General features: G+C 39.4%; 1 protein-coding gene across 1 annotated transcript in view; it reads right to left on the reverse strand.

Moving 5' to 3' along the window:
- The window catches only part of LOC306863764 (ciliary neurotrophic factor receptor subunit alpha-like), a 174,195-nt gene that overhangs the window by 82,846 nt on the left and 67,420 nt on the right, over window positions 1-23,929 (reverse strand). The window lies entirely within an intron of this gene.

Genomic DNA, 23,929 nt, shown 5'->3' on the forward strand with positions numbered 1-23,929 from the left:
GTACAGTGAAAATGTATTAAATAATGTGTTTTTGTCTTTCCTAAAGCATACAATAAGACATTCTTGTCCAGGACAGAAGAGAGTTTTGTTGGTTTATTGTGTAACCAAAATACCAATAATAACTAGAAGAGAGAAGAAGAGAAAAAAAAGCATAATGTGGGACTTTTAATTAGAAACAAGCATGAAAAACAAAGGGACTTTTATTTTGACATGTCTATGCTTTTCAATTGCTGGCTGCTCATTCTAAAACACCAGGGAGAAAAATATGCACTACTCATACAACTTAATCATCAAAAATCCTCAAAAAAAAATTATGTTTCTATTTGGTGTACCATATGCAGAAATGAACATAGAAATGTGCATACGATACGCAATTGGTGGGTTTAGGGGTATGGGGTCGGTGCGTATTATATGTACGCAAAAATGCATATTATATGCACGTCAAACACGTGTGGAACACATGCACACCAAAGTCAGTAAAAAAAAAAAATAAAATAAATAAATGTACTATTGATATGCATTTTCATGAGACCGGGCTCCTTTTCAAGTTTAATAATCACATTGTAGGCTGTTTCATGATTCCTTTTATTCCATCCCAAATTTGCAATGTAATAAAATATTAAGACTTTTTAGACTATTTTAGACTTTTTATAGATTTCCCACCTTTCAGCTTTGTGTCTGCATGTGACATATTTTGCGGTGTTTTGCACATAAAATGTGTTGCTCAAGATAATGTCTCAAGACTTTTTTTGGCCCCTAACTGTGATTCAACCATTCTTTCAATTGTCACCACTCCCACTCAAAACCCTGGGCTCAAAGATAATCCAGTGTTTCCCACTGGTATTTAGGACATTTTGGTGGTGTTCATGTGCGCTCGTCTAAAACAAGTTCATTTCTTCATGACTTGAAGGCAGCATGTGACAAAATGTGAGGAGAACAAGATTGTCTTAAAGGGATATTTCACCCAAAAATGAAAATGTGATGTTTATCTGCTTACCCCCAGGGCATTCAAGATGTAAGTGACTTTGTTTCGATGATATGTACAATGTGACGATACACTGAGGTCTTAAGACACTAAACAATCAGTCTGTGCAAGAAACTGAACAGTACCTCTACCTCTGATCCACTGCAATGTTTAACTGTCCTGAGCGCATTCACAACAACCGGCGCGTGACATAATTACCATTTTGAGTAGCCGTCGTACCCACAAACTCTGTGCACTGTGTAATCAATGAGTGATGTATATGCGGGACAGATCACTTCCATGCATGCACTACTATGCCAGAGCACGTTGACGTGTCACGCGCCGGCTGTTGTGAACGCGCTCAGGACAGTTGGACACTGCAGTGGATCAGAGGTAAAAAAATATATAAATACTGCTCAGTTTGTTGCACAAACCGATTGTTTTGTGTCTTAAGACCTCAATGTATTGTCACGAGCCGCAGGGTTTAATTTGGTTTTGTCAGTGTTTTTTTTTTAACTCTCAATGCCTTTGGTCACATTGACTGCCATTATATGACTGACAGACTGCAACGGTTTGAGTTAAAAATCTTCGTTTGTGTTCTACTGAAGAAACAAAGTCACCTAAACCTTGGATGCCCTGGGGGTAAGCAGATAAACATCACATTTAAATTATTGGGTGAACTATCCCTTTAAAAGCTTGTTTCTGTCACAGTGGATTATATGAGATTTTGTAAGGAAAAAAAACATCTATAAATGAATTGGCTATGAATATCATATCAAATATTAAATACAACTGCCTTTCTGTGATATATAGCAGGGCTGTTTATTTTTCAACTTACAATCAGTTCAGTCATTACTGTTTTTCACAGGAAAAAGGAAGATGTGGTTGTTTTCTTACAGAATCTTTTTTACACCCCAAGGCGTGTTGTTATGGTTTTTGACATCAAACGAAAATATATTTCTTCATGTCGCAACTACGAGCAATGCCCTATAGATGTCCGCTGTCATGCGACAGCTGCAACAATGAAAGAAACATAAGAAAAAAGTAGGTTCAGAATGCACAAACAGGCAAACAAACAAAACTTGGATAACACATCAATGCTCTTCTTTGACTTTCATTACGCCTTCGTGACTCCCACAATGCACAGAGGTCGGAAAAAGCAATTTCTCTTTCTTCCACTGACCTGACTAACTACCCCTGTAGCTTAATCCACACGCTCTGGGCAAACCAAATCCATGAATTTTACATTTACTCCGATGTCAAAGCCTGTGATACCACAGCTTTGAGTAGAAAAGAGAGCGAAAGGCTGTTGCGTTCAAAAGAGGAGGATGGCAACAGAGGCGACTGTCAAAGAAAATGCAAATGTTCTGCTTAAAGCAAATATCTTTCTATCTTTTCAGATAATAACTTATAAGCTTATAAGCAATGACAAAATTGTAAAAAATGATATTAATATCTTTGAGATAGGAACACAGCCCCAGTGCTGATACAGGGAAACTTCCTCTATCGTATAAGTCGATTTGATGTCTGCTAAGCAACCAAAAACATATGCCTTTAAATCCAAACAGGACATTTTTATAATGTGATCTCTCATTTCTAAATGACAGTATGGGAATAGAATATCTTTTTGAATAAGTGTTCGTTTTAGCTCAAAGAAAAATCTCAGGTCACCTTGTACTGCAAACTAATTTGAATGTCTGTTGATTTCATCATCCTGATTATCATTCTATAGATTCTTTTCCGCTATAAAATTAAGGGTAATTATATTCTCTTTGCTTTAAACTAACATACAATGCATTGCATGCAATCATACTGTTTTGTATTCAACACAACTCCCACTACACACTATCATTTCTTTGAACCAATTTAATTGTGTCCAGTGACCAAACATAATTATCATTCTCAAACACATGTCAGATATCAAAAAAGAATAATTGCAAGGAGGCTAAACGCCTGAATTCAGGCGGAACTTCTCAAAAGCCCATTTTATAGCTTTTTTTTTTCGAGAAACCCTCTGAAGACAGTTCTTTGTGGGGAATCTGTTGTGTAAGCCTGTGAAATATCTCCTCTCCAAATATCTTTAGCACGGGAGTCATTGCTTTGCCCTCTGCCTTGTTCCCTTTGAGGATTCTCATTAAGGGGTTGTCTCTCACTTGTCGGCCCACTTTTGCCAGACCGTGTTGTTACGGAGCATCAAATAAATCCATTTCTTGTTTCCTGCCTGCTTATCTGTTGAGGCGGTGGGCAGGCGGCGATAGGGCGCGGAAACGGTGGTGCATTGGCACAACAAAACAAAGCCCAGGAACAATTGTTCATATCTGCTACCTTTCGATAGCTCAGAATACCTAATTCCCATTATGTAATTAGCAGGTACTTCTTTTATGACCATATCAGATTTTAGGTTTGCTTTCTTTCCAAGTGTTACCACATGGTGGAATAGCTAATGCTCCGCAACTCAATATTATCTTTAGGACAGGAAATTAGGGCATCAAGTTTGATTCCGCAAGCCAAAAAACTAACACATGCAAATGTGCTATAAACGTGGGATGCGTAGAGTTTCAAGAGCAATGAGTTTGAAGATCCCATTAGAAATAGGATGGAAGGGGAATATGGTTAGAGTTTAAAGAAGTAATCAAACTGACACTTGATAATGTAGATGTAAACTGGCCGCAGAGGTTAGCGGAGGCGTCATGTAGAGATGAGAGGAGAGGGACTTTACACCCACATGGAAGTGCTAAAGGTTTATGAGCAGGACATATGCAGTGTTGCTTGTGGAGGGAATTCTAGACCGGCCAACAGAGGACCGGATGGACTAGAACTAGCAGTCTTGGCTAGATGAGGAACAGCTGTCCTTCTGAAACATGCGGCAAAAGCACAAAGCAGTTAATTGGCTGCACAAACAGAAGCTGCATGTGTAATTGAGTGTCCTTTGTTTTCAAACTTTCAGAGAATAGACCTTTCATGACAGTAGAGTACATATTTAGTTGTGAGTGAGAGCACGGGCACAGCCTCTGCAGTGTTGCCAGATCTTGCTATTATAAGTGTCTTTGGACTTGCCTATTCCACATAATTTGACAACAATAACAGTGGTTCCCAACCCAGGTCCTGGAGGCACACCAACACGGTTTTTATTTATTTTCATAGCAATATCTGGCAACACCGCATCGCCGGCACTTGACAATAATAATAATAAAAATATAAAAAAATCCACGGACAGAAACTTACAATTTATCAGAAAAGTGCTTTGTGAAAATGCACAGTGCAACGAAACGTTTCACGCCAGACATTGCCTGCTGAAAACCCTATGGTAGCAATACTGTCATGTTTGGGATACTGTTGCCCAGTATGGGCTGCTGGTATACTGCTGTCCCAAGAGGATTATGAACTACCGGCAAAACTTCACTAGCCAGCTTTACCAGCTCCAAACCTGCTTAAACTGATCAAACTAAATCAAAATAGACCTTAACACCACCATTATTCAAAAAGTTCAATTAGTAAAGGTTTTTCAGTGACCGATTCTAAAAATGTGGTTCCATCCTTGATTTCATGGCATTAGCATGCGCTCAGAGCTGCCAGAGTTTACAAGGACTCATCGCACAGTAGTCATGCCTCCAGGCTGCGGGTGGGCTGGGCAGAACTGTGGCATATGGAAGTTTTCCCTCCCTGGTTGATATTGTATTGTAACACAGAGGGATTTTCACACAAACAAAGGTCATGAAATTCTACATATTCTAGAAAGGTCAATAGGATTAGAAAGCATCAGACTGATACTACATGGATCAGACAGCTTCATCATCGGGCTCCTGGGCTTAGGCGCTCTACATTGGGAATGCAGGTTTGGCTACTTGGATTATTTTTTTTACACTTGTCGGGGGGGATGCTTGCTTACTCATAGCCACTGGCGCTGTTCCTCATTCTCTCTCCTCCCAGACCTCCCGTGATGCACCACATGCTTCTAAGACTCTAGCTGAAGAACAACACTCTTTCTATAAGTTTCGCTTTAGCTTGTGACCTAAGGAAACCCCTAATGGGTGTATGCTTAGCATACTAACTACAATGAATTATGATCCAATTTATATTTAGAGATGGATTGCTCAAACCATGTTCAAAGCCAACGTTCGATCCTTGCCCACAATTTACAGAATTAATACTGGAGCCATGTTTAATGTCCTTGTAAAATAGCTGCTTTACGCCCACCAGTTGATTTTGATACCAACATCATAAAATAATATTCGATGGTTGCATTTCTTGAGAACAAATCATGAACAGCCCACAAAGACTATTATTATGAATGCATATTGCATGTGTTAATGCAATATAAAACTATAAACCATTGTCTATAATCAGTGCTGGGAAGGTTACTTTGGAAATGTAATAGGCTACAGATTACAAGTTTCCCTATTTAAAATGTGATATAGTAGTGTAACCATTTCAATTACTTTATTAAAGTAATGTTACTGATTACATTTGATTGCTTTTAGATTACTTTTCTAAATTTCTAGCAAATGTTTTCAACTGTTAATCATTTTAAACATTTAAAGCAGGAAGGGTTAACCTTGCGCTAGTACTCCACACTGATTACTGTCAGACTTTCAAAATAATAATGAATAATAATATTGTATTAATATGAATAATAATTACATTTTAAAGCACAGCCACCACACAATCTGACTTTAACGCCTCTTTATACTTTGAGATCATTCTGAGGTAAATACATATTTAAAAGACTTAACAAGAAACTGTGAAATAGCTATGTTATTGTTTCTGAAATCAAATGTTTGTATAACTATGACAGGAAACACTGGTATCTAACAATGCCTTGAGAAAAAAACTAACAAAAAAAAGTAAATCTTAACAAAAGGCATATACATACACCCAAATAGAAAATAAAACACCTATCGAATAAGCATGTGTCCTATTCTGTGTCCTAAACTTATGAAACATTGGCGTCTCATATTTTAGAGCAGTCAATACAATTTTGAAAAATAAAATTTAATCTGTATGTGTGTGAGGATATTCAAATGAGCCCCCCTTTGTAATTGTTAACATTTTCAGAAGTAACTGTAATTTAATTACACTTTTTTTTCCCTCAGTAACTGTAACAGATTACAGTTACATTTATTTTGTAATTAAATTTCATAATTTCCCAACCCTGTGTATTATTATAATTCCTTATAATATAAATTGGTCACAATCTTTCAGCTTAGTGTCATGTCTAAAAATGTAATTCAACTGCAGTAAAATCATAATATCTGTTCCAGGGATTCAATTTTGTACAGCACTTATTTATTTGTAACGTTTACATAATATCCCTTTACATAACATTTATATAATACCTTTAATAGTCAGAAGGAAAACTGAGTAGGATATAACGATGTGGGCAATGCACTGCCCTGTGCAGGTGTGTGTTTATAGAAAAATTATTTATACCATTAAAATAGCCATATTACCAGATTCCTTGCATCTTTCTATGATTTCTTTTTAAATAATGGCTTACTATTTTCCCCATTCATTGCACAATGGAACTTTTGATAAAAACTCAGTCTCACTTTGTTTTCCCAGACACATGAGGAGCCTGCCAGAGGAGATGAAACAGGATGTACAACTCAACAGCCCCTTGTGATGGAGAGCAGCATGAGGCAACACTCCAATGCAAATCGGCACCAGAGGAGATTAAAGCACCCCATCCCACTCCCACCCAAAGCCCTAATACACAAAGGCAACCCTGATTGAACTGGATCCTAATCTCAGAAATGCACTCCACAGCAATAGCACCCCCTCTCTTCATTTACTTATACACAGTAACATACATCCTTGGCATTCCACATGTGGAGCTGCTGCTCACAGGCTGTGTAGAAATATGGAGCTGGGCTTGCTGTGCTCGTGTCATTGATTTGGTGCAATTTCGGGAACCACATAAGTATTGTAAGACGGCTTATCAAGTGGGTAGGTTGTGTATCTCAGGAGCTCAGCTACACTGTTAGAGCATGGCTCCGGCAGCATCAGACTATTCCAGCAACTGGTCCATACAGAATGTTAGCATGGTGGTGGTGATGCTATGCTGTGATTATCGTGATTGCAAAGTATGCAGGGCGCTGGTTTAGTCTTTCACCGTTTCCCAACCAACCGGGTGTTTCCAGTGCCAGGTATTTATGATTTTATGCAAAAGCCGATTAGAACATACTTAATGTTTAATGTTGCGTTTCATTCAAAGTTGGATGTGGGATATCGCTCCTCACCTATACTTCCAATCATAGAGGCATTCCAGTGACCGATAGAGGTGCCAATGTTTCCAAGACGTACAAGGAAACAAACTATATCATAGCTTGCTGTTAGCTTAGGACATTTTACATTTTCCAGTAACTAACCAGCATTTGTTCTATATTTGGCATGTTTTACAAACCTGCATCAGCAAATATTTGGCAAAACAACCTCAGGGATATATTTGGTTTTCTAAAAAGTATATGCTTCATTAACTGTGTACATCTACCAGGATGTCACTATGTTTGTATGATGCACAACTTCTGATCATCACATTGACAAGATGATGTTTGAGTTACCACTCTTCCAGCTTAGAATGTGTTGGAAGTTTACCAGCAACCAAACTCAAACAAACATTTGATTGACATGTAGAGGGTTTTACAAACTTTAAAAACATAAAATAGGGTGGTGCTTGAGAAGGGGTTCTTTTGTATTTTTCCAAGTAGGAAGTTAAAAAATTCTGTCTTTCCAGGGCTGTCTTTGTTGGGGTTTTGGACCAATGATGCTTAGTAGCAACTCGCTAAAAGCAAGCAGATGGCAAATTCTGTTTGTTGCAGACGTAGCTTGAGACATGTGATTAATTATGTCGCTTCATTACGTTGCTTTGTGTCAGGGAACTCCAATATAACTTCCGTAAAGATCATGGTTTGGCCATTTGGAAGAAGAAGAAAAAAAATTGTGTTGAACACTGCAATGTTGCTAAGATTTAAAAGGGCTGGGTTTTCCTGCAAGCCAAAAATGATTCCATCCAACTCTGTTTCCAAACCAGGTTTCATTCATATTTGAAGGATGACCATGGGCCAAGATATTCCAGAGTGCAATGTTCACTGGTAACAAGCCAGATCAAAAAGCATTACAAAAATCAACTGACAGTGTTCTGGAGTCTTCAGGTCAGTCACTGAGGCTTTCTTGCAGTGCCACAGGCATGTTATAAAGTCCTCTATCTTATAAATATTTGTATACTTGGACCTGATGTGACTGAACAAAAATAAAGCATGGCAGAAATAAACTGATTGTAAAATCAAGTTTCAAGAGGACTCTGCTGCCTGGTGACCGCAATTAGTTTCTAATTCATTCTTAGTATGAAGTAGATGGCATGAACCTGCTGCATTGCCCCCAGGCCCTTGGACAAAACATGCCGTTATACCCAGATTACTTGCACATTTATTCCGCCGTGCTACCTCAGCTCTGCTTTGAATGAGGGAATTGCGTGGCCTTGCTGGTGGAATGTAAACATCCCGTGGCAGGCCTGTGTCTGCAGCCCCCTGTCTTCATCAGAAGGAGGAATGGAAATCTTCCTGCTCTACGCCTCCCTCTCTTACTACATCTCCGCCAGCACATATGTCCTCCAGCACTGATCACAGATGAGCCGTGCAAAATGAAGAGCAAACATACCTGGATGTCATTACAACGCACTCCCATCGTTTACAGGAGGTACACTGAGGCCTAAAACCAACAATCGCTCCTTCCCTGTTCCCATTCCCCTCGCAGGGTGGCAGCAGGAGGGAGAGGGAAGGAATGAGCTCCGGTAGGGGTAAAAAAGAATCCTGCCGTTAATTTTTTGTCTGTTTTGACAGCCACTCAGAGCACCAACAACGCTTGGCGTAATTTGTCTCCATTTGCTCAGCCATTGTTATCGTTTCCCCCAATCAATCCCAATGCAAAGGGTCTTTTGAGATGCTGATGTGTTTATGTCGAAAGGGGAAATTCTTGCGACTGGAATTTGATGATTGGTGCACAGCATGTACTCCAATTTGAAAACGTTGCTATGCTGAAGGGAACACAAAGCATTTCCGAGAGGATACCAGTATCTCGGCTAGAGTAGCACTTTTAGATCATTCATCATGTCAGGCCTAGGCATGTCTCTGAAAGAAAGATAAATCATTCTTCTGATGAGAAAAATCACTTTGACCAGGGTTTACAAGATCTCTCTGGACCAGAGGATGGAATGGCCTCTGGTAAACTGCAATCAATAATATTCCTACATATTCTCTATAAAAAAGGGAACAGCAGGGGATGACTAAACTAAAGAGTCTCTGGATTGCGTGAACAGTTACTTCACTAGTCGATCTTAAGGACAACTTGTATAATTAGCTCTTCTGAAGGTATTTAATAAACATGACCCTAAGCGAATGGGCGGTATAACCAAACTCTGATATTTTTATTGCGCTGTCATAGACCACACAAAAATGGTTAATGCATAATAGTCAAGTAACCTTTATTTATATAGTGCTTTTAACAATACAAATTGTGTCAAAGCAACTGCACAATATCAAAATAGGAAAATAGTGTGTCAATAATGTAAAACGACAAGATAAAACACTCAATTTTCAGTTAAAGGCATTTCATTATTGAATTCAGTGATGACATCATCCAGCTCAGTTCAGTTTAAATAGTATCTGTGTAATCAGGTCAACGAGATCGCTGGAAATTAAGTGTACCATTATTAATAATAAGAACATGGTTCAGGGCAGGTGATCTGAAATCCGATAGTAACTGTCTTAATTTGTTTTTTTGAAAACGGTGAATTTGTAACAAAAGCACTGCTTTGATGATGCTAGAAGTTTTAAAGGGAATATAATTAAAAACTCAACTTCTCAGAGGGAGTTGTTCGATGCTGACAGTTTCACAGCATGTGTATCCTGCAAATGCAGCAACACTGGATGTTTGCAGCAAAGAGCAACTTACATTATAATCGAAGAGATCTAGTTTTGCTCATACACACATCTTACCAATTATGATTCGATTGTTAACATGCTAACACACAGCACACTTCCCAAAATCTTCTTAGAGAATTTGTATCTCAAAGTTCTTGCAAAATATAGCTTTAATAATTGATCTCAATCAATTGCTGTCAGAACTGCTGTCTTGATTTACGGTTTTGGCTTGATTTTGGTTTTGGCAATATTGCATTACCTGTTGTATTCGCACATCAGAGGGTGTCTATTGTTTGTGAGTTAACAATTCAAGCCATATTGATCAAAACCTCATACCTTCATCACAGCAGCTCTACTTTAGGTTAGCAGTTGAGGTAACAGGGCTTGCGGATTGACAGCAGACAGGAAACTGCAGCTGTTTGCTACAGGACACTCTCATTTAAGAAGGGTACACGTTCTGGCAGGCCAACAGGCTCTTCTCTGACAAGCCTGCTTTGTATTCCACACTATTACTCCCCATGAGAAAACCTTTCATAACACCGTCTTATGCTTCATCCTTATCTGTCCTACCTCCTTTCCCGTCTACTTTTCCTCAGTTGTATCCATCTCTCTCATTCCTTTCTCTTAACAGCCCTCCCTAAACTCACACCCTGGGTTGGTGCCTCTCACTGCAGGGCAACCAAAAGCTGCCGTGACTTCATTCAAATTCTTTTGTTACCTCAGGGTAATCCCAGTGTGATTGCCTGGCCCTTCTTGCTCCCGCAGGTGGCACGCTACTCACCAGACACTGCCACTTGCGAGCAAAACAACGTGCAAGTCTTGTTTGGATAACACTCTAGGAAAATCTGTCCGGAAAGGGAGGGTCTGTTCGTGAGTGTCACTGGAATAACAGGTCCGTTTGAAGAAAACAACATTTGGATGGTTCCTCCAGCTACTGGGGACAGAACACCAGAGAATGTTTCCAGTGGTGTAAGGTCTTTGTAGAGAAGGCGTGTCAAACTCAGTTCCTGGAGGGCCACAGCCCTGCAGAGTTTAGTTCCAACCCTGTTCCAACACACAAACCATGTAGTTTTCAAATAAGCCTGAAGGACTTAATTAGATGGATCAGGTGCATTTAATAATATGAGGTTGGAACTAAACTCTGCAGGGCTGTGGCCCTCCAGGAACTACGTTTGACACTCCTGTTGTAGAGGCAGAATGTTTGATGGATTGTGCTGACCTTCCATTGGTGTTAGATGTTACCTTACATGATCTTGTAGCCACCATTGTAGCAAGTCAGTCCACATCATCAGTATCACATGACTAGCTTCCCTGCGTTTCGAGTTCCTTATGTTTCTACTCTGATCTCGATGGGTTCTGAATGTAAGGACATTATAGTCTTCACCTCACCATTTCTGTGTGTCAAGAGTGGAGAAATTCAAGGACGACCAAGTGCAGGGATTTCCAATCTTGGATCTGAAGCTCTTGCAGAGTTTAGTTCCAACTTACCCTAACACACTTTTCTGGAGGTTTTTACTAATATTAAGAAGTGTTGTATGGTACAACTTTATAAATTCATCAAAGTGCATACTATTTATTTAATTATAAGAATCATTGATTGGCTGGTTCAAGTGTGTTTAATTGGGGTTGGACCTAATTCTACATGACAGTGGACCTCCAGTAGTGTTAATTTCATTAATAAAAACTGTGATGAAAAATGAAAACCTTTTTCCCCATGACTAAAATGAGACAACGACAAGACAACAATAAAGTTAATAAACGATAACTGTGATTACATCAATACACAATATCATTGACAATAAAAGATGAGTCTAAAATGTATTTAAAAAAATAAAAATAAGATCAAAATCTCTGTACATGCCTCTGCAATGCAAGCTTTCATGTATACCAAGGGTGTCAAACTCAGTTCCTAGAGGGCCGGAGCCCTGCAGAGTTTAGATGCAACCCTAATTAAACACACCTGATTCAGCTAATCAAGTCGTTTAGGCTTATTTGATATATCTGCATGGTTTGTGTGTTGGAGCAGGATTGGGACTAAACTCTGCAGGGCTGCGGCCCTCCAGGAACTGAGTTTGACACTCCACAATCTGACAACCATGCGCACATGCTTGGTCTTTATTGCGGAAGTGCTGACGATAATATTATATATTATCAGTTTAACCGTTATACAGCATGACAAAAATGTGATGAAACTCATTGACTAAAACTAGACTAAAACGCTCAGACATTTATTTGACTAATACTTGTCTGACAAATGGCTGACTAAATTAACACTACCCTTGAGAAGCAGGAATGAACACCCCTGGTAATATTCAACAGATGAGTCACATTTTATAATATGCACCAGGGGCATCAGAACATTATGGGGGGAAATGTCCTTCACATTTTCAGAAATGTCTAAGTTGACTTCTCTCTTCTTTTGGTAATCACTACATTTTAAGTTTCGTTTTGAGTTTCTGTTTTAAGGGACAACAGGCAGCTGCTAAACCACACAGGAAATTAAAACTTATTGCAAGCATTAGTTTTTTTGAAACAACCATTCCACTCCAATGTTTGCTTCTTCGGCACAACCCGAGCACACACTCACTGAAGCTCTAAGAGAGCAATCTATCAGCAGATTTACCGCCACTGCCACACATGCAAACAGAGACATTAGATCATGTACATTAATTGCACTAATATTATGACTACATATACAGTCGTGGCATTTATGGTGATATTAAAACATAATTATCTTTGCACAATTTATCTCAAAGTATATTTTATTTCCATACTAAATTGCAGCTCAAGGAGCGGAGGCTCAGAATCACGGCTGTTTTTTATGCATGGCAAATCTCCTGATGAGCATAAGCCAAGTAACATTCATTAATTGTGATGACATTCATAAATACAACATAAAATATATTAATATGCACTTGACATGGAACGTGACCTTCAAAGGCTCATTTAGAAGCTGCTAATTGTCTACACTTAGCAAAAGCCATATCATCTATCAGCCTGGAGGACAGATATTGACCTCTACAGTTGTGCTTTTCTATTGCAGTGTGCATTGTAAAACAAGTTTTGCATTGGTATCATAAGCACTGAAAAAAAGCTATTAGTTGTATATTGGCGACTCTGAGTTGTAAGAGTGGTGAGAGCCGATAACAAAGGTTAATACTAACAACTGTGAATTTCCTGACCCAAATGCTCCAACACACACTTCTCTGAGAGTGCATGCAGATGGAGGCGTGAAGATAAATGCCCAGACTTTGCCGTTTGACATATGTGGGCTCTCTGTTGCTTTGCGTACGCCAATACCCTATTTTCAAGCTAGGCCTCACGCAAGCACAATGCTAGCTTCACTTTGATGAATTAGTGTGGCTAGATGGAAATGAAAAACAAACATTGAGGTAAGGGGACTGCTCTTTAGTGTCTTTAGAGGAGAATGCACCTATAACTGCAAGTGGTGAGAAAAAGTGAGTTACAAAGACGGTGAGGGTGTATTGTATAACTATCAACACAGCATCTGATGAGTTACTCTGGTTTCTATGCTTGTGGGTGTAGTCAATGGGGCATGATACATCAAATTGAGTCTGAAACAGATGGCATGCATACTTTTGTTGTCATCATTTGGGTCAATGGGTTCAGTTGGAATGCCTTAGTGACTGGTATAGGGGCAGCTAATGCTGAACAAGCAGATGCACTCAGTTGAATAGAGAAATAATATCTGGCTGATAAAAAAAAAAAACAACGATTTGAGAAACCTCAAAACCTTGAGGAAACCAACTTCAGGAGTTTGCTTATGTAAAAAAAAAATAATAATAAAAAAAAAAAATAAACAAAGAAACAAACTAACAAATAAATAAATAAAATTATCAGAATTTGAGAAAACTCAAAACCTTGAGGTAACCAGGAGTTTGATTATATTAAATAAATAAATAAATAAAAGTTGCAAGTTACCAGCATATGTTCAGGCTTGCTGAAAATTTGTAGTACTGAAATGATTTGTAGTACTGAAAGTAAAAGGCATAGAGGCTATTTACACTAAGTGAAAATAGCAATGGATTCTATTCAATGGTTAATTCTGTTCGAGATGGCATCGCAGATGGCAGCTACTGTGCATTGCTCTTCAGTGTTTGTACTGTTTTTGTTTGTTTTTCCTGTTTTTTTGTTACTCAAATACGATCAGTTTTACCAGGGATGACCTGCTGAACATTCGGCAGAACACACCACAAAATCTTCTACCGGATTTTGACTACTCGGACGTTTTGCTGGACATTGTAGTTAGCGAGAGCCGTAGCTCTGGTCAAATGCTTCAGGACGCGCAGACGGGGGAAGCGAGCCGGCGCGCTCGTGAAGTTTCGTCAGCGCGTGCTATATCTGCCTAATTTCCAGCTGATCTGAGCAGATCGGGACGCGGAATCAACGGGGAAATCGCGCGGCAGCGGGATGTGCTTTTACATCAATGAGAGGTGGTGTACAGATGTAACTGTGTTAAAGAAGATGTGCTGTTCAGATCTAGAAACGCTCTTCATTAACTGCAAGCTGTTCTATTTGCCGCGGGAGTTTTGCTCGTTCATTCTCGTGAGTGTCTACATTCCACCACAAGCGCACATGAGCACAGCTTCACAGAAACTCGCTGAAATGATCACAGAGAGTGAGCAACCACACCCAGACTCTGTTTTAATCATTCTCGGGGACTTTAATAAAGCAAATCTCTCCCGCAAACTGCCAAAATACAGAGACAGCACATCACATGTCCCACCAGAGACAGTATGAATGAATGAATGATGCATTTATGTAGCGCTTTATTGTGTATTGCTGTACACCCAAAGCGCTTTACAATCATGTGGGGGGGTCTCTCCTCAACCACCACCAGTGTGCAGCATCCACTTGGATGATGCGACGGCAGCCACAGCACAACGGCGCCAGTCCGCTCACCACACACCAGCTACAGGTGGAGAGGAGAGAGAGTCATTGAGCCAATCAAGTGTATGGGGATTATTAGTAATATACTGGATCACTGTTACATAGTGATAAAGGACGCATATCACTCTGTCCCACGAGCAGCTTTAGGACCCTCTGATCACTGTTTGGTTCATCTTATTCCAACCTAAAGGCAGAAACTTAAATTAATACAGGCAAAACCTGTATTAAGAACTGTTAAAAGATGGACTAATGAAACCGAGTGGGATTTACAAGCCTGTTTCTCTCTCACTGATTGGACTGTTTTTAAAAATGCTGCCATCGATCTGGATGAGCTCACAGAGACTGTAACATCTTATATCAGTTTCTGTGAGGATATGTGCAGTATACCAGTACTCATTTAACCTACAACAATGACAAACCATGGTTCACTGCAAAACTCAGACAGCTCTGTCAGGCCAAAGAAGATGCTTACAGAAAGGGGGATAAAGTCTTGTATAAACAGGCCAAATACACACTGGAAAAGGAGATCAGAGTGGCAAAGAGGAATTATTCTGACAAGCTAAGGAACAAAGTCTCTTCCAGTGATCCTGCTTCAGTGTGGAAAGGTATGAAAGATATCACCAGTTACAAGTCACCATCCCCCAGTGCTCTGGAGAATCAACAACTGGCAGACGATTTGAATTACTTTTACCGTAGGTTTGAAAAAACAACCCACACCTGCCCTGAAGACCTCTCCACACAACCATTAACACCTCCAGCAACCCCCCTCTCCCCCACACCTACAATTCAAATCAGTGAAGATGACGTGTGCCAGGTCTTCAGAAAGAACAAAAGAGGGAAAGCACCAGGCCCAGATGGTGTGTCACCAGCCTGTCTGAAATCCTGTGCTGACCAGCTGGCCCCCATCTTCACACAGATCTTCAACAGATTACTGGAGCTGTGCGAAGTCCCCTCATGCTTCAAATGCTCCACCATCATCCCCGTCCCAAAGAAACCCCAAATTACTGGACTTAATGACTACAGACCTGTGGCTCTAATGTCTGTGGCCATGAAATCATTTGAAAGACTGGTTTTGGCTTATCTGAAGGCCTCCACTGGACCCTTACTGGAGCCCCTGCAGTTTTCCTACAGAGCAAACAGGTCTGTGGATGATGCTGTCAATATGGGACTGCACTTCATCCTGCAGCATCTGGACAGACCAGGGACTTATGTGAGGATCCGTTTGTGGACTTCAGCTCCGCTTTTAACACCATCATCACGGACACCCTTCAGTATAAACTGTCTCAGCTCTCCGTCTGTCAGTGGATCACCAGCTTCCTGACAGACAGACAGCAGTTAGTAAAGCTTGGTAAATCCTCATCCAGCACTCATACCTCAGCACTGGAGCTCCTCAGGGCTTCTCTCCCCACTTCTCTTCTCCTTCTACACCAACGACTGCACATCTAAAGACCCCTCTGTCAAGCTCCTGAAGTTTGCAGACGACACCACACTGATCGGCCTCATTCAGGATGATGACGGATCTGCTTACAGACAGGAGGTTAAGGAGCTGGCTGCATGGTGCAGCCTTAACAACCTGGAGCTGAACATGCTCAAAACTGTGAAGATGATCGTGGACTTCAGGAGAAAACCCCCTGCACTCCCCCCACTCACCATCATGAACAGCACTGTAACAACAGTGGAGTCATTCAGATTCCTGGGCACCACCATCTCTCAGGACCTGAAGTGGGACAATCACATTGATTCTATTGTGAAAAAGGCCCAGCAGAGGTTGTACCTCCTTCGCCAGCTGAGGAAGTTCAACCTGCCACAGGAGCTGCTGAAACAATTCTACTCTGCCATCATTGAATCCGTCCTCTGCACTTCAATAACTGTCTGGTTCAGCTCAGCTACCAAATCTGACCTCAGAAGACTACAGAGGGTAGTCCGGACTGCTGAGCGAATCATTGGTACAACCCTCCCCACTCTCCAAGAACTGTACTTATCCAGAGTGAGCAAAAGGGCTGATAAAATCACTCTGGACCCCTCACATCCAGCACACTCCCTCTTTGAACTGTTACCGTCTGGGCGACGCTACAGAGCTCTGTGCACCAGAACAACCAGACACAGGAACAGTTTCTTCCCTCAGGCAATCCATCTCATGAACACTTGACAATAAAACGCGGAACACACAACTCTATTTATTCACCACACTTGCTTACTTTATTTTTTTTTTTATTTAAAATTTGCACATATCAGACCTGTACACACATAATTGTCTATATTATATATCATGTTTTTGCTGTTTTGTACATTGCCTATTTGGATATTTGTATATTATTCTTTTATTATCTGTGTCCTGTCCTGTTGCTGTCTTTCTGTTGCACTGTGGAGCTTCTGTCACTAAGACAAATTCCTCGTATGTGTAAACATACTTGGCCAATAAAGCTCATTCTGATTCTGATTATTTACACTAAGTGAAAATAGCAGGAGTTTCTTAGCAATAGATGCTATTTACACTAAGTGCAAATAGCTATATATTCTATTTACACTGTTAAAATGGCAGGATTTTTTGCTATTTATACTACCTATTGGCAATTATCTGCACCTCAGTATTGTAGTACATTATAAAACAACATGCAATAATAATGTATTGAGTTTAAGTTATAGTTTTAATTCTAATTATTACATAGATGCCATCCTATTGGGACAATAAAGCTGTCCCTACACCTACCCAACCACACCCAATACTTTATTTTAAACTTTGATTAATTCCTTCATTTTTTTGAAAATAAACGCCTTTTTGATGTGATATGAGATTTGAAAAGGGAGTAAAAAAACAAGAAAAAAGTTTGGCAAAAGGCAGATTCGAACTGGGCCAATTGCATCAAAAAGACAATGGCATGCATTTTATCATCAACACCACTGGAGCTGCTGTTAAACTACTGTCGTTTGTAATGTCGACTACCCCAATCACATGTTGGTGTACTTATTGTAAATAGACTCTCCGAATTAAAACATGCTCTTAATAGAAAAGGTGTGTTTAAGTCAATGTATGCATTTTTGAATATATTAAGGCAATTAAGGCAAAACAATGCATTGTGTCATTGAGACATTAGCACACCTGCATATGCTTTCAGAATCAACTCTGCAAGAACGCTCACGTTTACACCCCATGCACAATCTGCAAGCTGTAACCCACATTTTATTCTCCAATGAGTCCACTTGTCAGCAGCTTTTATCCTCAACGGACCACAAATAGCATTTTTTTCCTTAATAATGCATTATAAGACAATGAAAGTCTAGCACAATCATCAAGTTCAGCATCGAGTTACGCCTGTCTCGCATAACTAATTTGATGATATACTTGGGGAACAGAGCGCAAAGCTCAAAGTTGTTTGGGGAATGTTTTTGTCACCGTCAACATCTTTTGAAGGATTAATGAAGGGCAGAAATAGAAAGTATCACCAGACGGATCACAAATGCTTCATTTAATGTGTTCGGCTTAATGAGCTCATAGAGAGTCAACAGCAGAGACGGAAGCAATGAAAATGTGTGAAAAACAGAAGTAACATTTAGAGTCACTCACGGTGCATCTTCAACTATTTTCGCACTTGGTTTGATTGTTTGTTTCCGTCTTTACAGCACCTTTGCATCATCATCGTGAGGACAGTCATGAATAGTGTCAGCTGTACACCACTGCATGGAAGTAACGATTCAGAAGGAGATGATGCCATCTGCACTTTTTTATTCATGTTTTTTGTCCCTTTGCTTTTCTGACCTACACACACACACAATCGCACTCGCATCAGTCCGCTGTGGATACATTCGAAGAATTGTGAAGATATATATATATATAATATTTTTTATTTTTTTGTATTATTTATTTATTTATTTTTAAGCCATACTTTCCTGATATAATTAAGTTTTGTTTTGTTTATACACAGTATCTAACTAGACTTTATTTAATGCTTTTCATTTACTCTACTTTCTACTGTCTGTTGTTATCGAGTTTGATCAAATTATTATCAGCTAGGCCATTCACATGAATATGTTATGAGTTAAGCATAATTTACACCAGGGCATTTTTAAGAAGCAATTCATTTTTCATATGAGATATGAAAGTGTTATGCTAAGTGTGATATAGTTAGCTAGCTAATGAATCTAAACTACATGTTTTTGCCGCTAGTTACAATTAAAGTGCATGGACTGCATTAGCATTTCTCACTCAGAAAATAAGACATTCTTAATAGAAGTGTAATGGATGCATTGTTCTTCAGGACTTGACAGTAAGAGCTGTCACAATGCTGGTTTCCACAGTCAATGTTGGTAACATAATGCTCTCTAGGATGAAGAAAGCACAAAGGCAGAACGTGCAGGGCTGGTGGAAGAGAGGGAGATAGAGTAAATGCATCAGTAAGAATAGAATTGTCTAGCTGTCCCAGAGAGCTTGGTGGATCGATACACCCCAGAGGATAAGCAGCCAACCTGCACTGTTTCAGATAATAAGTCCCCATCACCTGAAATCAAACACTGAAACACTGAACATGAGATCCACTCAGGACTTCAGGAGACAGCACACTCCACACTCAACTCATCCTGGGCTCATATTACGCCAGGTGAAGATTTATCCCTGTTAGGTCCCTTAAACCTTTGGGTTGCTGCAGTTGTGTCTGGTTTTGTTGTGTCTGGAAATGCTTCATTTGTATTTGAGTCTTAACTAAAGAAGAGAGTTTTTCAAAGTGAGTAATAGCACTAAATACAGTGCAAACAGAGGCTTTTCCATAAAGATGCAAGTAATCTTACATTTTGTTTCAAAGCTTCCCATTAAAAATAAAGATTCTTTATTGGCAATGATGGTTCCATGAAGAACCTTTAACATGCATGGGATCTTTTCATTAAACAAAACGTTCTTTATAGTGCAAAAATAGATTTCGAAAACCACTTAAGAATCGTTTTTTTAAAAACTCTTCACTGAAACGTTTGGTCCATAAAATCAGTCCATAAAACCTTGTCCCAGAATTTTTGAGGCTCGTCTCCTATTCTTCTTGCTAATGAGTGGTTTGCATCTTCTGGTGTAGCCACTGTACTTTTGTTCATGAAGTCTTCTGCGAACAGTAGATTGTGATACCTTCACTCCTGCCCTCTGGAGGTTGTTGCTGATGTCACTAACAGTTGTTTTAGGGTCTTTCTTTACAGCTGTCACGATGTTTCTGTCATCAACTGCAGATGTTTTCCTTGATCTACCTGTTTGAGGTGTGTTACTTAGTACACCAGTGGTTTCTTTCTTCCTCAGGTGATTCCAAATGGTTGTACTTGCTATCGCCAGTGTTTGTGCAATGGTTTGATTGATTTTTCATCTTCTCTCAGCTTCACAATTGCTCGTTTTTCACCCATAGACACCTCTCTGGTTTTCATGTTGGTTACACGTCTAACTAACTATAAATGCAGTCTGCACGGATCTGAAACTGAGCGCAGACATTCAGTGCTATTTATTGTTTGAATAATCAATTAATAGGACACACCAGGCAACAAAACACACCTGTCAGTCACATGTTCCAATACTTTTGGTAACATGAAAAATGGGTGGGTTCACACAAAAGGTGCTATCTTCTAAGTTGTGTATCAGATCCAGATGAAAATACCTGTAAATAAAAGCTGAAATGTTAATCTCTCATCTCATATTCATCTTTTGATGTCAAACCCAAATGTTTACAGTCTACAGCAAAAATAAAGGAATTGGCCTTACTGTTCCAATAATTTTGGAGGGTACTGTATATATATATATTTATATATATGTTGAATTATTATTATTTTATTTTTATTTTTTTTAGATTCATCTTAGCCAGTACAGACAAAAGTTTTGTTGCACTACCAAATGTCTTTTTTTCCCCACTTCAATTCAATCCTTTTAACAATGGTATCAATGTTTTCCCGAAAGCCTTGGGCTTAAACCTTTAAGGGCAGGCCAAGGGCAACATACAGTATATGGCAAAACCGTTTTGGGATATGAGACAATCCTTGGTTAAAAAAAAAAAAAAAAAAAACAATCCTGAAGGGAAGAATCCACAAGCAGAAGCTGCTGAAGGAAAGGAGCCTCTGCTCTGGCGGAAAGATGGACATGTCATTAACCTTCAAGTCATTAAGGTCTTGGAAGAGCAACAGTCCCAAACAGACCAAGCTGATGTAGCACAGCTGGAGATGTGTGCAGGAGTTAAGAGGTCCCGTTCTATAAAGCACGGACAGAGAGCTTGAGGAGATGGGTGACGAGTTGAAGACAGGTCAAGCTGTCTAGAGGTGAGCTGGAATGGGGATCGTCACATGGTCATGAGAATCCTGAAGTAAAGTATGTCCCAGGGGTAGAAATCACAGTCTGGTGATTGAATGGGCTACCTAAGAAGCACCTAGAGACATGAATTAACTAGTTAATTAGAATACAATAATATGCTGAGCTAATGAATGCATTTTTTGCAGTACAGAAGACACCAGAACAGGGCAGACCAGAGTCCCATCAGATCATAGCAGGCAAGCAAGCAAACTAAAACATGGAGAAATGCTCATTCCCTGTTAAAAACAAATGGATTGGCTAAAGGTTAATTGTTGGCCTACAATTGAATGGAATCCAGATTCCCAAACAAAGAACGTTACCTGAACACTATGACTGCTGAACAAGCTAGGTTTCACTTAATGGAGCTTCTCACAATGGATGGGGCAGGATTTTAAATATATAGGGATTCCTGACGGTTTAAATCATTAAGGGCATTGGACTAGTATTACTTTTTTGCTGGTCTAGTTGAGGTTCATAAGGCTCAACAATAATTTAGCAATATATATTTTTTAAAACCCTTCTTCAAATTTGTAAATTTTTTCACTATATCAAAACAAAACTTAATAGTTTTCTGGAATGTAGTTTTCACATAATGTACATATAAATTCATACACAATTTTGCTGGAAACTGATGGCATACATGACACGTCTCAATAGATTATACATTTTTTGTCCCATTCAAGGCTATCAAAATTCATTCTTGTATTTTCATGCTGTCAAACTAGATAATTTTTCCACTTGTGCAACTAAATTAAAACCAAATGCAAGGCATGGAATACAGGTACATTATCATTAACAAGTTTAAGGTTGGTAAGATTGTTGTTGTTGTTTTTGAAGGAAGTCTATTAATGGATGAGATATAGAGTAAAACAGAAATATTGTGAAATATTATTACCATTTAAAATAACAGTTTTCTAGTTGAATATATTTTAAAATGTGATCAAAGCTGAATATTCATAACTCCAGTCTTCAGTGTCACATGATCCTTCAGAAATCATTCTAATATACAGATTTGCTACTATTTTTTTTTATCAGTTTTGAAATATTTGAATACTTTTGTGGACACATTATTATTTTTTTTTTTTCAGGAATGTTTGATATATAGAAATGCCAAATTCTGCCATGAAACTCTAGATGGTGCAGGCTGATACTCTGGGTTCGGGCCAAAATTCTGAGCTCGGAGCCCTCCCCTCGGACAGCACACCAAATATGCATACACTTTATTCTATTTATTATATATAAGTGTGAACTCGTGAAATGGTAAGGGGCGTAACATTTCCGTTACACGCTTGAGGTATTCGGCCAATCACAATGCACTGGATAGCTGGCCAATCAGAGCACACCTCGCTTCTCAGAACGATGAGCTTTTTAAAAATCGATGCGTTTCAGAAAGGCGGAGCATAGAGGAGCAACAATAATGTACAGTATGTAGAAAATAATGTGTTTTTTGAACCTCGAACCGCGTAAGTACACCAAATACACAAAATAATGTTCTTTTTAGCAGCATCATATGACCCCTTTAAACTACTTGGCACAAGCTGATTTGTTCATGTTGCATACACAGACAATGAGCTTTCTGATTTACATTTAAATGGCTGGTTAGAATTCTCAAGAGCATTTCGCAACACTATTTCAGAGTTACTCTGAAACCCTCCACCTCCCCAGCTCCACCTGTATAGATTGCTACGCTTATTATATATGCTATTTGTGCAGCAGCATGTCTTAAATACTCACAGCACCATATCGGCATATGTATTGGCAGTAGCAAGTTCCTGTACTTGCTTGCTTGAAGCAGCAATATGCTACAACAACAGCAATAACCAACAGCAGCAGCGTAGCAGATTTATTCCGGCAAGACAAAATACATTAACATTGTCATATCCATTACCATGCAGAGAGTTGTCATGATAGAAATAGAAACAGAAGTATATTATGACATTATAAATGCCTTTACTTTTACTGTGTCCTTGCTGATTAAATGTAAAAAAACAAACAAACGAACAAAAACACCTTACTGACCCCAAAGTTTTGAACCATAGTAGAAAGATCAGTAAATGTAAGATTTACTAACAATGAAGCACTGGCCCAACAAGAGAAAATCACTGTTCCGTCAAATGGTCCTAAACTCTCTCACGCTGGTCTCAGGCCAGCGGGCTGACCTTATTATTGAGGCCTGGGACTAACCCAGCAATGCTGTTCACAAGAAATACTGAGGCTGGTCAACCAGCATTGTATCTCTTGAAAAGCGTATTGACCAAGAAAGTCTTGCTGGTTAACTGTAACTGTAATATTTCTGTTTAGCTGTGCTGATAGCAGATGGCTTATTGTTGAAATGCTTAGTGTCTGAGCTGAACTGGCTTTCTTCTCCTGCTAGAGGTCTTGCCCGAGTGTCTCAGAAATCTCTTTAGCCCAACGAGCATGTTTAAGGCGGCGGTATCCATCCACGGTGCTGTAGTTTGGAAATCCAATTCCACCTTCCTTTGAACCAATTTCCTAGCTTGAATCACTTTTGTCAGTTTGGCTGAAAAGGTTACAGACAGAGCATGGGGGTGTTTTTCTTACTCTGATAGCTAACAGAGAATATCACAGCAAATCAATTGCAGCAAATCTTAAAGAGCTCCACTCCTTTTGCAAGAGCTTCCAGTGCTTTGCAGTATTTCTATTTTATATATGGCTCAGGTTCAAGTTCCAGTCAGTGTCTCTTCATTCGTACCATGCACATAATGCACTGGAATTGCAACTTTTAAGATTTATAGTACACTACTGTAAATGTGGCCCTGTGCTGCAAATATATATCATTTCTGTAATACCACCTGACATCTGATAGGTACT

The sequence above is a fragment of the Barbus barbus genome (assembly GCF_936440315.1).
Source record: "Barbus barbus genome assembly, chromosome: 45".
Lineage (NCBI taxonomy): Eukaryota > Metazoa > Chordata > Actinopteri > Cypriniformes > Cyprinidae > Barbus > Barbus barbus.